Source organism: Gymnodraco acuticeps, unplaced genomic scaffold, assembly GCF_902827175.1.
Source record: "Gymnodraco acuticeps unplaced genomic scaffold, fGymAcu1.1, whole genome shotgun sequence".
NCBI classification, from domain to species: Eukaryota; Metazoa; Chordata; class Actinopteri; order Perciformes; family Bathydraconidae; genus Gymnodraco; species Gymnodraco acuticeps.
The window spans coordinates 241,929-258,628 of record NW_022990042.1 but is presented as its reverse complement, the minus strand read 5'-3'; the positions used below and the strand labels follow the sequence as shown (position 1 = coordinate 258,628).

General features: G+C 40.1%; 1 long non-coding RNA gene across 1 annotated transcript; it reads left to right on the top strand.

The window, feature by feature from the left end:
• The first annotated feature begins 10,021 nt into the window (after positions 1-10,021).
• Positions 10,022-10,473, top strand: LOC117545468. Its single transcript, XR_004568840.1, has 3 exons — positions 10,022-10,094; positions 10,247-10,364; positions 10,448-10,473. It is a non-coding gene; the product is annotated as an uncharacterized LOC117545468 (long non-coding RNA).
• Positions 10,474-16,700: the final 6,227 nt, after the last annotated feature.

Sequence of the window (16,700 nt, the reverse complement as noted above, 5' to 3'; positions counted from 1 at the left end):
TATAGTTTGACCTTTACTTAGTTTACTCTGACTGTCTGACTGCTGGTGTTATTTTATCTTAACAAGAATCAAAACAACCAGAGGTATTTTATTTTAGCACAAAATAAAGCAATCCCTGATCCGAACACATGAAATAGTTTGATATTATGAATTGACTCGATTCATTACAGCAAGTTATTTCACTCATAGAATGATTATAAGGGGGTTATTGATTGAAATGTAAATCTGTAGGATGTTAGTTCTCCATTGTACAATCCTTTATGAAGCGATGAGAGTTGTCATGGATTTGTTTTCTGACAAATTCATTAAATGTTTAATTGTCTCAGCACACGTTGAGTAAGCAGCAAATGAAACAAGGGAGGTGCTGCCTTTAGTTACATCTTGTTAATCAAAGAAAGTTACTCCCATCTTGGATTGACCAAAAGAGATACTTTACTTATGCCTTTTAACAATAAATTACTATTCACCGAGTCATCATTTTGAGAAAAAGGCCTTCAAAGTTTCCTCTTCTCTGGAATCCATCGATCTGATTGATTATTAGCGGAACAAATGAGCTTGTTTGTGTATTTTTGCGTTTGTGTTTGTTTTCCGGGGAAACACTCAAACACCGGCTGTTGTTATGCCTACTGTGACGTTACGTTACTCCGTTCTCCGCTTGTAATTATGCCGTTACAAGCTTCAAAGTTGTATTTATCATCTGAATTTGCCGAGACAAGTTTAATATTCTGAAAGCCAAGACTTTGTTTATTTGAAATCAGATGAAAACAAACTGTAACGGACCCTGCCGTGTTATCTATGATTACTATATGCTTACATTCATATCATGTCAGCGGAGGGAGGGGGAGCAGCGCTGCGGAAGAGCAGAGTGGCAAGTGAGAGCTGTCGTCTTCCCTTTATAACAGGGGTGGGGAACCTCCATTTGGTACGGCCCTCGAGGTAATTTATAAACACGCGCAAAAAAGAAAAAAAATTAAGAAATCTAGACCGCAAAAAAATTAAACAAGCAAGTGCCTGTTTTTCCTGTTTTTTCAGGGTCCTTGAACACAACACAAACCTAACGTGTCATCACGTGGTATATGTCTCGTCTGACAGGGGTGCAGTTCTGACGGAGAGCACCAGATCGTCGCTCCGGCACTTCCAAAAATTGCAGTACTCATAAGGAGCCATACACATGCCGCAGTTTTTGCGTGGCTGTGTCTTTAGTTGTAAGCCCAGTGGCGATCTGTTCATCTGTCATACTGATCATACAATCAATAACTTTGTTGTTATTAGCATCTGGTTAGCTAGCTATGCTAACGAACATAAGAAGCTTTTTCTACAACCAGTGAGGTAAAGGCACATCTTTATATGATCATTATAGTTATACAAAAAACAAGAGAATAAAGTAAACAGGTAAAAAAAACAGTTGTTATTAATAAACAAGGATACAGTTTGAAAGGGGAGTGATTTGTAAAATATCCATAAAGAAAAAGTAAATCTGTTTATAGTTCTGTTTCATATGGGTGTTGAGAGATGTTTCCATAGATCTCTTAATGTTGCTCTCAAAGTGCACCAGATTGATGCTTTTAACTTCAACATTTAAACAAAAATCTTCCCGGGGGAGGTTTCCCCCCGGACCCCCCTAGAGGAGGTTAGGTACACTTAAATCATGTCCACATAGATAGGAAACTAAATACATTTGCCCACATCTTGTGTCCATATCTTTCTGTTTTGGTGGTCATGCCATAACCGTGCACGTGCATGCATGCGCGAGTCATGGTAAGATATCTGGATTAAGAGGTTGCTTTTTCTTTGCACAGCATGAAAGAAAGGCCAAATGAATGGGCTGTGATTTTATTATTTTTTTAAGCAGAGGTCAATGATTTGTACGGCCCTCGGAGGATGTTGAAAAAATTGAAATGGCCCTTGAGAGGAAAAAGGTTCCCCACCCCTGCTTTACAAGCTTCACAAATGTATTTATTGTGTGACTTTGGAAATAAAAGTTTCATATTCTGAAAGCCAAGACTTTGTTTATTTAAAATCAAACAGAACACCCGAACCCCCAACACATATCCACGTTTATTTTGAAATGAGCCTTTGCGACTTCCGACTGATTTCGATAGAGCGGGTCACATATAAATAAATAATAACAATAATAATAAATTAATGGTTTAGAAAGCTTATATGTTTGCCCCGCCCCCTGCGTTGTGTAAACGACCAATGTCCTTGCGGTAACATAGCGCGTCAATACCTGTCAATTTGTGCTTCCATGCACCTCATCTGTAATGGACGCTGTTAGAAATTAAAATCAATGTTTTGATAGCATAATGTACCTTAAACATACCGTCAGTTTAAATGCTGTTTTATACTGAAAAACCAGAAGTTCTTGTGCACAACCAGTTGTTAAGCTTTTATTCTGAAAATCCTTCATGACGACATCCGGGACTACCGCCCATTAGTATCATTAAAGTGGCTATTGACGCCGTTAACATGTATTACATATAAAGTTATGAAAGAGATAAGGAGGAGAAAAGGCATGTGGAAGTAAGCAATGAATGTAAAATGTCGAAATCCTCTGTTTAACGCGATATCGGACACAGACGAACGAGGGGGGGGGAAGTCCCTTACGTCACTACAGCTCACAGAGAGGAGGAGCGAACAGCGAGCAAGCGGGAAGGACGAATGCTTGTAAGCTCTCTTCTGCACGGCCAGCACCTGGGAGAGGAAGCTGCAGACTTTCTCTCCTGTCGAACAATATCCTGTTTGTGACTTTACCGCGCCTTTTTATTAATTAAAGTACCAAATTTGAACCTCCAGAGACTCCATTTAGTCTCCTTTTTAAGCTTCTCTTTCCTGGACGCTGAGAATAAGAACACAGTTAACAACGCACGTCGAGGGTACGTGTTACACTCCCTATTAGGCTAGGGGAACTAAAAGGAAGAAACACAACCGTATTGGTATAATTATAAGTGATTTATTTATAATAGCAGCGGTAAACAAAATGGCAGGCGTGCAGCCTGAACAAACAAAAGGGCCAAAAGGGCACAGGTTGACAAATAACCAAACAAAGGGAGGACTCTTAAATAGGAGTCTGTGTAAAAGAAATAACACTCACACTAAATAAAAACTAAACAAAACCTCACTTTAAAAGTGGTACAGACTAACACAGGGAATTTATCCAAAACACACAGGTAAACTAAAGGCAACAGTCACAAAACCCTAAGATACTCTAAACACCCTATTAAACTACTCTAATCTCTAACTAAGCTATAGGCACTACTAACACACAAGACTAGTCTAGTTAACCACTGGTTACACAGTTGCACACAAACGAGAGCAACAAGCGAGAGGCCTCCGCTCACACAGCAGAGCCTCCAGAGTGGTGATAGTCCGCTGCCTTTGTACTTCTCCCCAGCAGGTGTGCGCCGGCTGTGCGCTGCGATTGGAAGACGTCAATCCAATCCCCATCTTCAGAGACGGACCAGAGGATGGGCAGCTAATGATGTTGGGGCAACCACACAGCTCATTTGCATAATCACACACACGCACACAGCTGCAAACAATCCCAGCAGATTAAGGAGCAGACAAACAGCAACCGTAACAGTACGTATATATGTATTTCAACAGAAAAGTTGTTATATACATAATTGTGTTCGAAAATAAAACACAAATGTTTATATGAATTGTTTATTACACAAGAGAAAAAAAAGAGACATTAATCCTATCCTGTTTATTAAAATTGTGTGGTTGGTGCAATTTTTCGAATTTCACTTTGTTTTGAAAAGTGGACGTGAGACACCTTCACACACTAGTTTCCCTACTATTTGTCAGCAACACCTGTAGACAGAATTGACAGTTTCAGGTTACAGAGTATTGTTTTAGGATCCATTATATCACGTTGGGTAAAATCATGAGGATACCAATAACCTCCATCTTTTTTTTAAAGAGATTTGCGCTCTTCTCCACCCGACACACTGCAAACTCACATGTTGTTTAACAGATGACACGTTTGTAAATAAAAACCCTGCTGGGGGGTCTGGGGTGATACATTTTCTTTTCAAATTGTATTAACATGTCCAAATGTAAGAATCCCCATAAAAAGTGTCAACGGATAAACTGTTTTCTCAAGATGTATATGTATTATTTTTGAAAATAAAACAATGTTCTTGTTTATTACAATTAAAAAAAGTCTAAACTGAGTGAAAAGGCTAACTATAAATATAAGATTTTAACTTGTGTATTTTCAGTCTTTGTTTTCTCAACGTTTGGGAAGGTAAGTGTTTCTTATTTTTCACACAATTTCAAATTTCATATTTTTTTACAAAGAAATTACAGAACTTTGACATTTCAATTTCAGCCAAGAAAAAAATCAATAACAAAAGAAGTCCTTTTGGCTGTCACTGACGAGCTTCGAGCTACAACCAAAACGAAAGACAATGATGAAGGTGACGAGAAAGCCACTTTCTGGAGCGAGGTGTGTCAGGAGCTTGGAATTCCCGATTCCAAGAACAATAGGACACATCATGCCTATAATCATCATAAAAAGGTAAAGAAAGTTTTATATTTATATTTTTTATAAATATTACACTACCATGATTCTTATTTCTGCTTTGCTTTTACCTTCATCATCAGTCTGCCTGTGTGAACAACTTTAATTTGGATGTGCTATAATATTTTATATTATTTGATTAATAATTAAATATTTGGATTTAATTTGCTCCTTGTCATGTGCAGATGAGACACAAGACACAGATGGTGACCGCAGCACCTGCTAGCCCATCGACAGACAGTGACCACACGGCCTGCCCCATCGACAGTGACCACAGTGCCATCGACAGTGACCACACGGCCTGTCCCATCGACAGTGACCACAGTGCCATCGACAGTGACCACACAGCCTGCCCCATCGACAGTGACCACAGTGCCATCGACAGTGACCACAGTGCCATCGATAGTGACCACACAGCCTGCCCCATCGACAGTGACCACACAGCCTGCCCCATCGACAGTGACCACACGGCCTGCCCCATCGACAGTGACCACAGTGCCATCTACAGTGACCACACAGCCTGCCCCATCGACAGTGACCACAGTGCCATCGACAGTGACCACACGACCTGTCCCATTGACAGTGACCACAGTCCCATCAACAGTGACCACACGGCCTGCCCCATCGACAGTGACCACAGTGCCATCGACAGTGACCACACAACCTGTCCCATTGACAGTGACCACATTGCCATCGACAGTGACCACAGTGCCTGCCCCATCGACAGTGACCACAGTGCCATCGACAGTGACCACACGGCCTGCCCCATCAACAGTGACCACAGTGCCATCGACAGTGACCACACAGCCTGCCCCATCGACAGTGACCACAGTGCCATCGACAGTGACCACACGGCCTGTCCCATCGACAGTGACCACAGTGCCATCGACAGTGACCACACGGCCTGTCCCATCGACAGTGACCACAGTGCCATCAACAGTGACCACACGGCCTGCCCCATCGACAGTGACCACAGTGCCATCGACAGTGACCACATGGCCTGCCCCATCGACAGTGACCACAGTGCCATCGACAGTGACCACACGGCCTGCCCCATCGACAGTGGCCACAGTGCCATTGACAGTGACCACAGTGAAATAATACATTTATTTCAGGCAAAGAAAATGTTTGTTGTGAAAAGAAAACAACATTGGATAATGTGAAATGGCAGAATATGTAATGAAAGGTAATTTAAGAGTGCATTTACCCTGTCAATATTCCTTATTAACTGCAGACCCATCGTGTGGACATGGAGCGATGGAAACAAAGAAAGCAGAACAGGCGAGGAGTTTATGTGACACCCATAAACAAACTGAAGCACATATTCCATCACAGGTAATCCCATTTAGCATGGTTAACCCTTGTGTGGTGTTCGGGTCAAATTGACCCGATTTCCATTTTCAATGAATAAAAAAATATATAAGGATATTTTCGTTCAACCTGAAATTCAATGGCCGGGGCTTATTTATTGTGAAGGACATGTGGAATTGTTTTTATTTTTTTCCACTTATGAAAAAATGCCCACCCGCATTTATGTCCTTCATAAGAGGTTCAGGTCAATCTGACCCGGATACAATACCAGGACAGACAGACAGAGAAAAACACACAGAAACACACAAACTAAAGACACACACACACACACACACACACACACACACAATTGTATGCATAGAGAAGCTGTTTGATCCTGGTTTCCCTTGATCTTTACCCTTTGTAGTGTGTACACAAAACTATCCTAGAACATTATAAACATTTTAGATCTTCCAGAAATGTATAAACATTTTACATTTTCTCGCACTGTCCCCCCTCGCACCTGCACGCCGGAGGAGGGACTAAACAGAGACATAACCTCAGTGTAGTAACAGTGTAGTGCAGAACTACAATTATCTACCAAAGATATTCTGCTCAAAGAGCCTTGGAGCTAATAATGGATGAGAGTGAGTGGAATGCATTAGAAGAACACGGTGAAGTGGAACAGGAAGACATTTCTGAAGATGAGGATAATGTGGAGGTAAACTCAGAATTTGACAGCAAATTGGAAGATGAACTTGACTCATAGCCAGCTGCTGGAAGACCCCCACAGCCAGCCGCAAGAAGACCCCCACAGCCAGCTGTGAGGTCTGTGGACCCTCAAAGGACTCCAAGACACAGACTACATGCAGCAACTGCAACAAGTACATCTGTGCTATACACACGAAGAAGTTCTGTACATCATGTGTTTCCTAAAGGGACTTGCCCATTGACTCACATGATGTTCTGCAGCGTCACTTCATCAATATATTTTTCGGATATACTGTATTTTATGAATAGTGAACTGTTAATTGTTTTTATTTGCTTTGTGTTTATATGTTCTATGTCATTTGTTTCATTCCCTCTATATTTCACAGCCAAATACTTTTGGCTGTGTGGTTCTTGTGTTCCAATTGCTGATAAATTGCTTTATTTCCGTCAGGGCTTTGATTATTATATGACAGAATAAAAATAATAAACATTAATGAAAAAATGTTTCATTTACATTAGTCCTAGAAAAGCATGAGCAAAATGTAAACTTAGTTTTTATTACAGTGTTTTTTAACATAAATTACATTTGTATCACAAAAAACGATGGACACTTCCATTGTTAAATTTGATCTAGCAAAGAGTATTTTAAAAAACTAATCATATAGTTCATTTATATTGTTGGGGAATGAGTTAAAGACAATATATATAAGGAATTGTGCATGTTGAATTCAATTCTGTATTTTTTTTAAACCCTGAAATATGTCCCGGGTCAATTTGACCCGAACATTACCAAAGGGTGCGAAATGTGAACATAACACAAAGCCAGGAAGCATTTGAAACACATACATCTAAACCAGCTTGGAATCTACAGCTTAATGTTGCATTTTCTATTAGTATAATAATAATACATTTGATTTCTATAGCGCTTTTCTTGAACCCAAAGACGCTTTACATTTGGGAGGGAGGGTAGACAAACAAAACAAAAACAATAGTATAGGTAATGATAGAATAACTGAAGATTCAAATTGTGTGATGAAGTGATTAACTATGACGTGCACTTAACAACACATATTGGACAATGTGAAAGGCAATGTTGATGTTTCGTCTTCTATACAGGATCCAAAAGACAAGGCAAGACAAGGTCAATCTTCATCCACATCAGAAATGATGGAGCATGCTGAGGATGACACAAAGGGAGTGGATGCTTCATCAGAGGTAAGAAACTGTAAGGACACATCATCAGGGAGTTCATCCGAGGGACCAGATAAAAATAGTAAAATAATTGATTAACTAAAAAGTTAAAATGCAGATTTGAATGTAAGGAACGTTATAAAATAATACATTTCAATTTACAATGTGTATCTCATGCTCTGTTAACAATCTAGACCAGTGATTCTCAAATGGGGGTACGTTGGGGTACTGCAGGGGGTACGTGAGATTAAAAAAATTAAATTAAAAAAAGGTTAATTAAAAAAATACCATGCATGATTACAAAAATAATCTCAGTACAATAAGTTACATAGAAAACACAATTGTATATAAAATATTCCTAGAACCACCAAGGGGGTCCTCATATAAACATGTCAAATGTGTATGTATTTTATAGTTTTTCACAATATATAATTTTGTTCATTGGTTTGTTAAACATATGACTTAAATTGAAAAACTCCTTGGAAAAATCTGTTTTATAAAAACGTTGTTATGTTGTTTTTTTTCATGCATGAAGATGAAAATATCCTTAGTTTGTTGTGCATGCACGAAGGAGTTAATAAATCACACACTGAGGGAACATCACTACATTGTAATCATTTATATAGGCTTTTTCGATCAAAAACGTTCGGGTCGGTCAGGGGGTACTTGGCTGAGAAAATGTTTCAAAGGGGGTACATTACTTAAAAGAGTTTGAGAAGCACTGATCTAGACAATCTAGACATACAAATGATATAGTATTTTTTTTATGACCCCCAGCTGACCGCGTTGTGGGAAAAAAAGGACACTGAGGTGTAAGAGGCAACAGTTTTACCATCCGTCACTCTGACATACGGACCCTTAGACCACACCAGTGGCTTACAGGCAAGGTATTTCAAGCATATTATAGGACAGAACCAGTGCTCATACCAAGTCTCTTCACTACACATTAATCCAATATTCATGTAACGCTAGCTTCATGGCACACCACTGAAGTCTTGTTAGCACCCAAAGCCTAAAATGTATTAAACTGTTTTTAAAAGTGAATCTTAAAAGGCATCCACAGTTGAATATTTAACTTTTATTGTACACTAGAAGAAGTAGTCAAATGTGGTCATTCACTGTTATAATTTTCAGATTTTATCAACAAAGCTTGACACCTGTCAACTACATTATTATTTAATATAATTGTATTTCTTATTAATGTCTGCTTGTCGACATTCTCTCCAGATCATCGAGTGACTTTTCCATATACATGCACATAAATGTAAACTGGGGACAAGGATGTATATTCTCAACCACTACACAGCTGGTGTGATCCTCTTTGGGAAAAGAGAAGAGGTCAGGAAGCACACTTTGTCCAAGGTAACTTGTGTTTCTATTGAGGATAACTACAAAGGTTTTCCTTATGTCTTTGTCTAAATATAAACATACTCTATCAAGCTATTTGACACTACTGTATAAAGAAAATAAATACAGCCTGATGGGAAATGGAAGTTGTTTTGTTCTAATGTATTACAGATACACTTTGACAGCTACATTGTGTCCTTTGTACATGTAGAGTAGACTGTATGTACACTGGACATGTCTGGTTAGTAGTGTCTATATCATATCATTGTATATTTCTTGATCAGCCAAGTTTTTGGAGATGTCGTGTTTATTTCAAAAATATATATTTCTTTTTCTGTGTCCACAGTACATCAATGCTGAAGAAAGCACAGTGTATTTGGCAGATCCTGCACGCAACGAACAAAACTCAGACAATGCTGCCAAAAAAATCAGGTACTAACTGCATACAATTTCACCTATTTTTCAAAAATATTTATTTCATTATATTCCCTCATATATTATGTTTATATGTATTGTTATATTTATGTGGGAATAGATGGATCAGCTATATTGCCACAACCAGCCCTTTTGTTTTTTTATTTTATGTGCTACTACACCAGAATATATAATGTGTGAAAAATGTGTGCATGTTTGACTTTGGTCCATACCGATTATACCATATCACCCAATCCACTGAATAAACAACCTGTCCTTAGAGTGAACAATTGTCAATTCAGTTTGATATCAGACTAGGTATCTGCATGTTACATCTTAAAATATACATTTGGGAAACATGCATTAACATCACTTCAAATTGTGTTACTCGACTGCTGAGACACAGTCTGACAAGGATTTATTTTATTATGCGAGTATTGTATTTATACAGTATACATTGTACGTTAATAATATATCTTATCTCACGCAGTGATTACTTAAAAATGAGGAGGACCTGCTGCAGACAGACTGGGTAGACATAAAATGGAAAGGAGGAGTAATGAAACACCCAGTACAGCAGGATGGCAATAGCTGTGGGGTAGTTGTCTGCATGGTAAGTGTAATATTTTTTTTCATATATGCTTTTTGCCAATACAACATTCTTTCAGCTTTTTGGATTAAGTCTGTTTTACTGCCTTTCCCAAAAACACATTTGGGGTAGTTGGATAGTTATTTTCAGAACATAAAATGGTGTATCACTTTAAGATGGCAAAGGAGGTCATGGAAGTGTTTCCTAAAACACCAACAATGGCCTTTGGGACCACAAAAAAGGAGATGGCGCATCAAAGAAAAGTGTTGGCCATGGAAATACTGACAGCATCAGGTGCGTGCTACATTTTCAAAATGTCAATTCAATTGTGATATTGTTGTACTTGAGATGTAACATTAGCATTTTTTTTCCATCAGTGTTTGACAAAGAAGTCAACTGTGCCATGTGCGCTGGCATAAAACCACCCGGCTCAGTGCCACATCACACCATTTCAATCAGGAGAGACGTTGATGTATGAAATACATATTTATTACCGGGACATATAATATGAAAGTAATAATGATTGCCAGAATTATAACAGGTAAATGGAATGGTGTTTGGCAATTAGGCCCCAGTTTGCAGGATAATCATTCAGGAGGGGGAAGAACCGCTCCGATGAAACCCCCCGGGGTCTAGACACTGGTGGTGGTGATAAGTAGGCGGGACCGGTCTGAAGGGAGAAGGTTTAGCTTGGCCCTGTAGGAGACGGGAGGCGAGAGGGGTGGAGGAGGGTTGCGTATTGTCACCTGAAATGACAGCTGACAAGAGGGAAGAGCAGATTTAAAGGGATTAGCGGGTGCAACGATAGGCTTGTGAGAATGGAGAGAGGAGTGATTGGTTAGCTGGGGAGTGACGCCCCCGATCACTTAATGAGGGAGGAGAGAGTATTGAAATGACATGTAATATGAATGAAGAGCTTGGTCTTCCTGATTGAACTTGCGCTGAGCTTCATTTCAATCAGGAGAGACGTTGATGTATGAAATTAAATACATATTTATTACCGGGACACATAATATGAAAGTAATAATGATTGCCAGAATTATAACAGGTAAATGGAATGGTGTTTGGCGATTAGGCCCCAGTTTGCAGGATAATCATTCAGGAGGGGGAAGAACCGCTCCGATGAAACCCCCCAAAAGAAGTGAAGTATAATATACTGAGATGTAATGAGTTTCTTACCTTGCGGGCTGACTGCGGTGATCTATGGATGAAATGAGAAATTAACACGTGGATCAAGCAAGCTGCCGGAATCACTGCCGGGCTTACTAGTACATCGTAAGATGCTGACTGCCGAAATCAGTGCCGGGCTTATATGAAAACGACCCGAGGGTCGCCTGCCTGGCTACGCAGGGCTCGACTACGCCGACACGATGGTCGAACGGCGTGACGATGCAGGGATCTCCATTACACACAGACACCAGTGGCGGCTGGTGGAAAATATTTTTGGTGGGGCTATTGATATAGTGAGTAAAAACAACCCCTTAAATTAGGACTTCTGGTGATATAATGGCGCGTTTCCAGTGCAGCGCGGAGCTCGCTTTAATGCTGCGTTCAGACCGGACGCGATGCGAATATTCGCTTCGCTCTAAACGCTCCTATCGCATCGCTCTAGTCGCTCGAGTTTCACCGCGGCTGCCAGCTGTGTTTACTCGCATCATTCAAACAAGACGCGCTGGCTCGGGAGCTACAACTACAACAAAATGAACATATTTTACCGTGCTTAAATTGTAATACACGTTTCTAAATGATGCCGACGTAACAACATACTGATACCGGTTAGTAAAAACCATGAATTAATGCTTTGACAAGTCTGCAGACAGACGGCAGGCGAAAAACCTTTTAGAATGCTTGTTTTCTGAATGGAGCTTGGCTAAGCTAACGTTATATATGTTCCGACCGTCCACACTCACAACAACGGCCTATACAGACATAAATAAACCAGCGACTGTATTCTCCATGACATAGACAGTCTGTGGTTTGTACTTGTTTAACTTTTGTCTAGTTTCTGAACAGATCGTATCTGTCCCCGGCTGTTTGAAGAGCAAGCATGGGAAACAAAAGATAGCATTTACCTGTTTGCATCGTTTGCATCCAGCTAGCCTCGTTGATACGTTTTGTCTTTTTCACGAGCTTGCTGTGATATATACAAATCGGGTTGGTCCGGTCCAAGGTCTTTAAGTATCAATTTATCTCCCAAACTTCTCCTTTGGAAAGGATTGGAGAGTAGCTCTTGCACGGAATTGGGTGTGGACCGAGATCCGGCGACTCCACCTGCACACCATTCTAAATACTGCGTCACCTTGGTCACTCACAAGTCTAAAAAACAACTCACGTCACGTAAGCAACGTGGGTGCCAACGTGAGCGCCCTCGTGACCAAAATATTTGACGGCGCTGATTGGCTGAAATTATGTTTCGGCGGCACAGTTTACTATTGAGACTTTTGCAACGTGCTTGTTGCTGCTGTTTGTCTCGGGGGCTCCGCCCGGTAATGATAAACTAATGCCATGGGCAAGGCCAGGCAGGAAACATGTGACTTATCAGTAACTTTAGACATCGTAACACAATTTTAAACGATATTTTATCCCGCGGGAGGCAAATGCATGGCCCGCGCTGATCTACTGGCATTCACTTATTATAACATAAAATAAAATGTCCGCGGTTTCAAGATCAAGATGAGAGACACGTATACATGCTGACGTGCTATGAAACCACCACCAGTTATATGCATAAATCCTAGAGTTAAGGGTTTGAGAGATCTTTGGATAGCCAGCACACTAGTGTTGTCACGATACCAACATTTTGGTTTCGATACCGATACCAAGTCAAGAATTGCAATTCCGATTATTTTTCGATACTTTTCTTAAAAAACAGGAAACAGTCTTAAATGTAATTATTGTGCTTTATTTCACACCAGAACCAGAACCACATTGGTAAGTTAGCTAAAAAGATAGCCATATTAGACAGTTATTGCCATTAATTGCCTCGGCAAACTACGAAAACGTTCATTTGTCACAAAATACAGGCATGAAAATCACTCACCTTTCGGCGAAATTCGCCGTTTTGAATCCAAAATAGGTCGTTTGTGTGATTCATGTAGATCTGCAATAAAAATATTTTTGGGGTATGGGGGGGTCTGGGACCCGGAGTAATCTGCGGCCGCGAGCTGTTATGTGCCGTCATGACACGCATGGTGTTCTTTTTTTATATATTATAATGCAGCGCGAGCTGTGTGCTCGAGTCTTCCTGCCTGTCGGCTCTGCTGCTCCGCGATGATGATCTAGCTTCAGCAGCCACATTACCTACGGGTGCGTTCGTTAATATTAACTGTGCGGTCCGGAGTCACTGTGGTACAGACTGGACCGCTGGTGAACAGCTGTTAGAATGGGCCGTTCAGGTGTTCAGAGCAGAGCTCCCTGTCGGAGCGCAGAGCGTGATGTGCACTGAAAAGTTTTTCTGTCGCAATATTATCGTTGAGCTAGCTAGCTAGCATACATTGTCACTATCTGCTAACGTTAGCTTTAGCCTTCGTTTTCTAATAGTTTTTTTTTCATAGGCTATAAACGGAGGTGGTATAAGTATAGATCTTGTACTTGAGTAAAAGTAGAAGCACTCCGATCTTGTACTAGAGTAAAAGCAGAAATACTCAGATATTGTACTTGAGTAAAAGTAGAAGTACTCAGGTCTTGTACTTGAGTAAAAGTAGAAGTATCAGAGTGTAGGAATACTAAGTTACAGTAAAAGTACTGCATTCAAAATGTTCCTCAAGTAAAAGTAGAAAAGTATTCTCATCAAAATATAGTGAAAGTAACGACAGTAAAAGTAGTCGTTGTGCAGATTGGTCCATTTCAGAATAATATATATGATATGTTTTATAATGATTGATCATGAAAGTGTTCTCAAAGCTGGTAAAGGTGCAGCTAGTTTGAATGACTTTGTATACTGCAGGGTAGCTTGTGGATTTACTCCAGGTGGAACTAAAGTCTGATTCAACACTTGATTAGATTTCACATCATTCATCCACATCTGTAAAGTAACTAAAAGGTATTAATTAGGGCTGTCAGTCGATTAATCGCATGATTGTCCATAGTTAATCGCGATTAATCGCAAATTAATCGCACATTTTTGATCTGTTCTAAATGTACCTTAGAGGAATATTTTTCAAGTTTTTAATACTCTTATCAACATATGAGTGGACAAATATGCTTTATGCTAATGTTTATTATCATTTGAACAATGACAAATATTCTCATGAATATTAAACACAACAACCTCTGAACATTACAAATATTCGCCTCAATTCAACCTGGAAACCTCTCTCATTCAATAATACAATACAAATTGTGTGTGTGTGTGTGTGTGATGGATCGTTGGAGCTATGTGCAACTCAAGGCATATGCTCGAACGGGAGCTGCCTGGACGCTGCAATCATGTTGCGCGCACTATCCGTGCTGAGTGTGCTGACTTTTCGTACAATGTCCCACTGTCTGGCTTCCTGCATAAAGTTAAGTGCTCGGCGCAGTTGTGTCGAAATGTCGCTCCTCTGTTTTCATTTAAACAGCTCCGTATATCCGTTAGCGCAGCTAGCTAGCACCAGATGCTAACAACAACAATGCACGTACGGTCTCTCTCTCGCTCGCTCGGGCCACACATACACACACCCTCCCGGTCCTCCCAGTAGCCAGTCGGTGCCTGCCGGTGAGCGTGGAAGTGTGGTCTGCCACAAGCGGACGGTAGGAGCGGGGCTGTCATTATCAGCTTGTAGAAGGTATTTTAAACTCGATGCGCTCTGAAACTACGGGGCGGCCGAGGGAAAAAAATACACATGCGTTAATCGCGTTATTAACGCGTTAACTTGACAGCCCTAGTATTAATACATGTAGTGGAGTCAAAGTACACCATTTACCTCTGAACTGTAGAGGAGAAGAAGAACAAAGTAGCAAAACATTGAAATAAATAAAGTACAAGTATCTCAAAATTGTACCCAAGTAGGCTATATTACTTGAGTTTATGCATTTAGTTACTTTACACCAGATGCCATAAAGATAGAAAGACTAAGCCTTGCACAGAGGCATGACAATAGATTTTCAAAATGCTCAACAGTGCTGCCAAAATTATAAACTGACTGCTACACAATTAAAATAAATGCTTTTATATATTTCTATTAGATGTGACTCTTTAGCGTTTCTGTTATTATTAACACTGCTGCTTTAGTTGTTTTGACTGCTAAAATCCTCTGTTATTCCTCATTTTAAAGCCGATATTCCGTGGGGTCGGGGGGCTCGGGTCCTTGTCACCTTTTTCATACCTGATGAGTTTGCATCCCTGATAATACTTAGTAAGGAGTAGTGCTGGGGGGAAACGATTATTTTGAAAACGATTAATCGGGCGATTATTTGATCGATTAGTCGACTAATCTAACGATTATTTTTCTGTTGTTCAATTCATAAAAAACGTAATGTAAAACATTTTTTTTTCACGATACTGTGTCTCAGGGGATCTTAATATTTAAGAACCTATTAATGTGTTATACCAGATTAACAGAAATAATCTCAGCTAATTGACGATATAAACCATGTTTACCAAAACAAAACACAAGTCTCATAAGAAGCATCTAAATGACCCCTGAGCGAAAAATGCTAACGGACATTGGCACAGAACTCAAGATAAAAGTATCATTATTACTTATCGTAGCTGCACATACAATATATCCGATTAAAGCTGAGACTCCACAGATTATGTAGGTATATAGTATCATCACTGAGTGATCCGGACTCGAGACAGGGGAAGCAAATACAGTCATCACAACACGTACCTTCACAGAGCTTCTAGGGAGATCGTCTCACCGCCGTAGCTGTCAATCTGATCAAAAGACGTGTTCAATGGCATTAAAATGAGAAAAAACGCGGCTGAATCGGTTAATCCATAGGTTTTTAACGTCTATGTATAAAAAAATGATTGAATTTATAATCCATAATTCCATTTTATGTAAAAATCGGAGAGCAAATGCTAGCTGCTGCTTCTGCTAGGCTATGCAGCAGTCTCAGTGAGATATAAATATCTTTGCGTTTTGGACTAACTTTAAAATATTCCCATGCTTTTGAAGACCTAGGGCGAGATGTTTTCGTTTGGGGGCTTCGTGCGCAATCCTGTGAGGAGGAGGTGGTAGCCGTTTCAATCTCCATTGTGTGTGAAGTGCGATTGCGAACTGCTTGTTGCTTTGGGTGACCCACGTGTGTGTAGCGACGCGTCGACGTGGAAATATGTCGTCGACGATATTTTGAAGTCGACGCGTCGCTACAGCACTAGTAAGGAGGCCATAATATTTTTGACTCATGGCTGAAGTTAAGTTTCTCCAGCTCTCCCCCGGTTGGCAAAAAAAAATGCATCTCAAAATGCATCAGATTGATGCTTTAAAATATGGAATATTCAAAATGTTCTTCCGGGGGAGCATGCCCCCGGACCCCCCTAGAGGGATAATATCCTTCTCACCCCTGTCCCGTTTTCATGCCTGAAAATAAATGACACTGGTTTGACTTAGATTTGAGGGCATGGGCTTGAGCATGATGTAATTATGTTATCTCTCACATTCGCTAACCTGTCTGTCTTTAAATTCTTTAAACAGCTCTGGA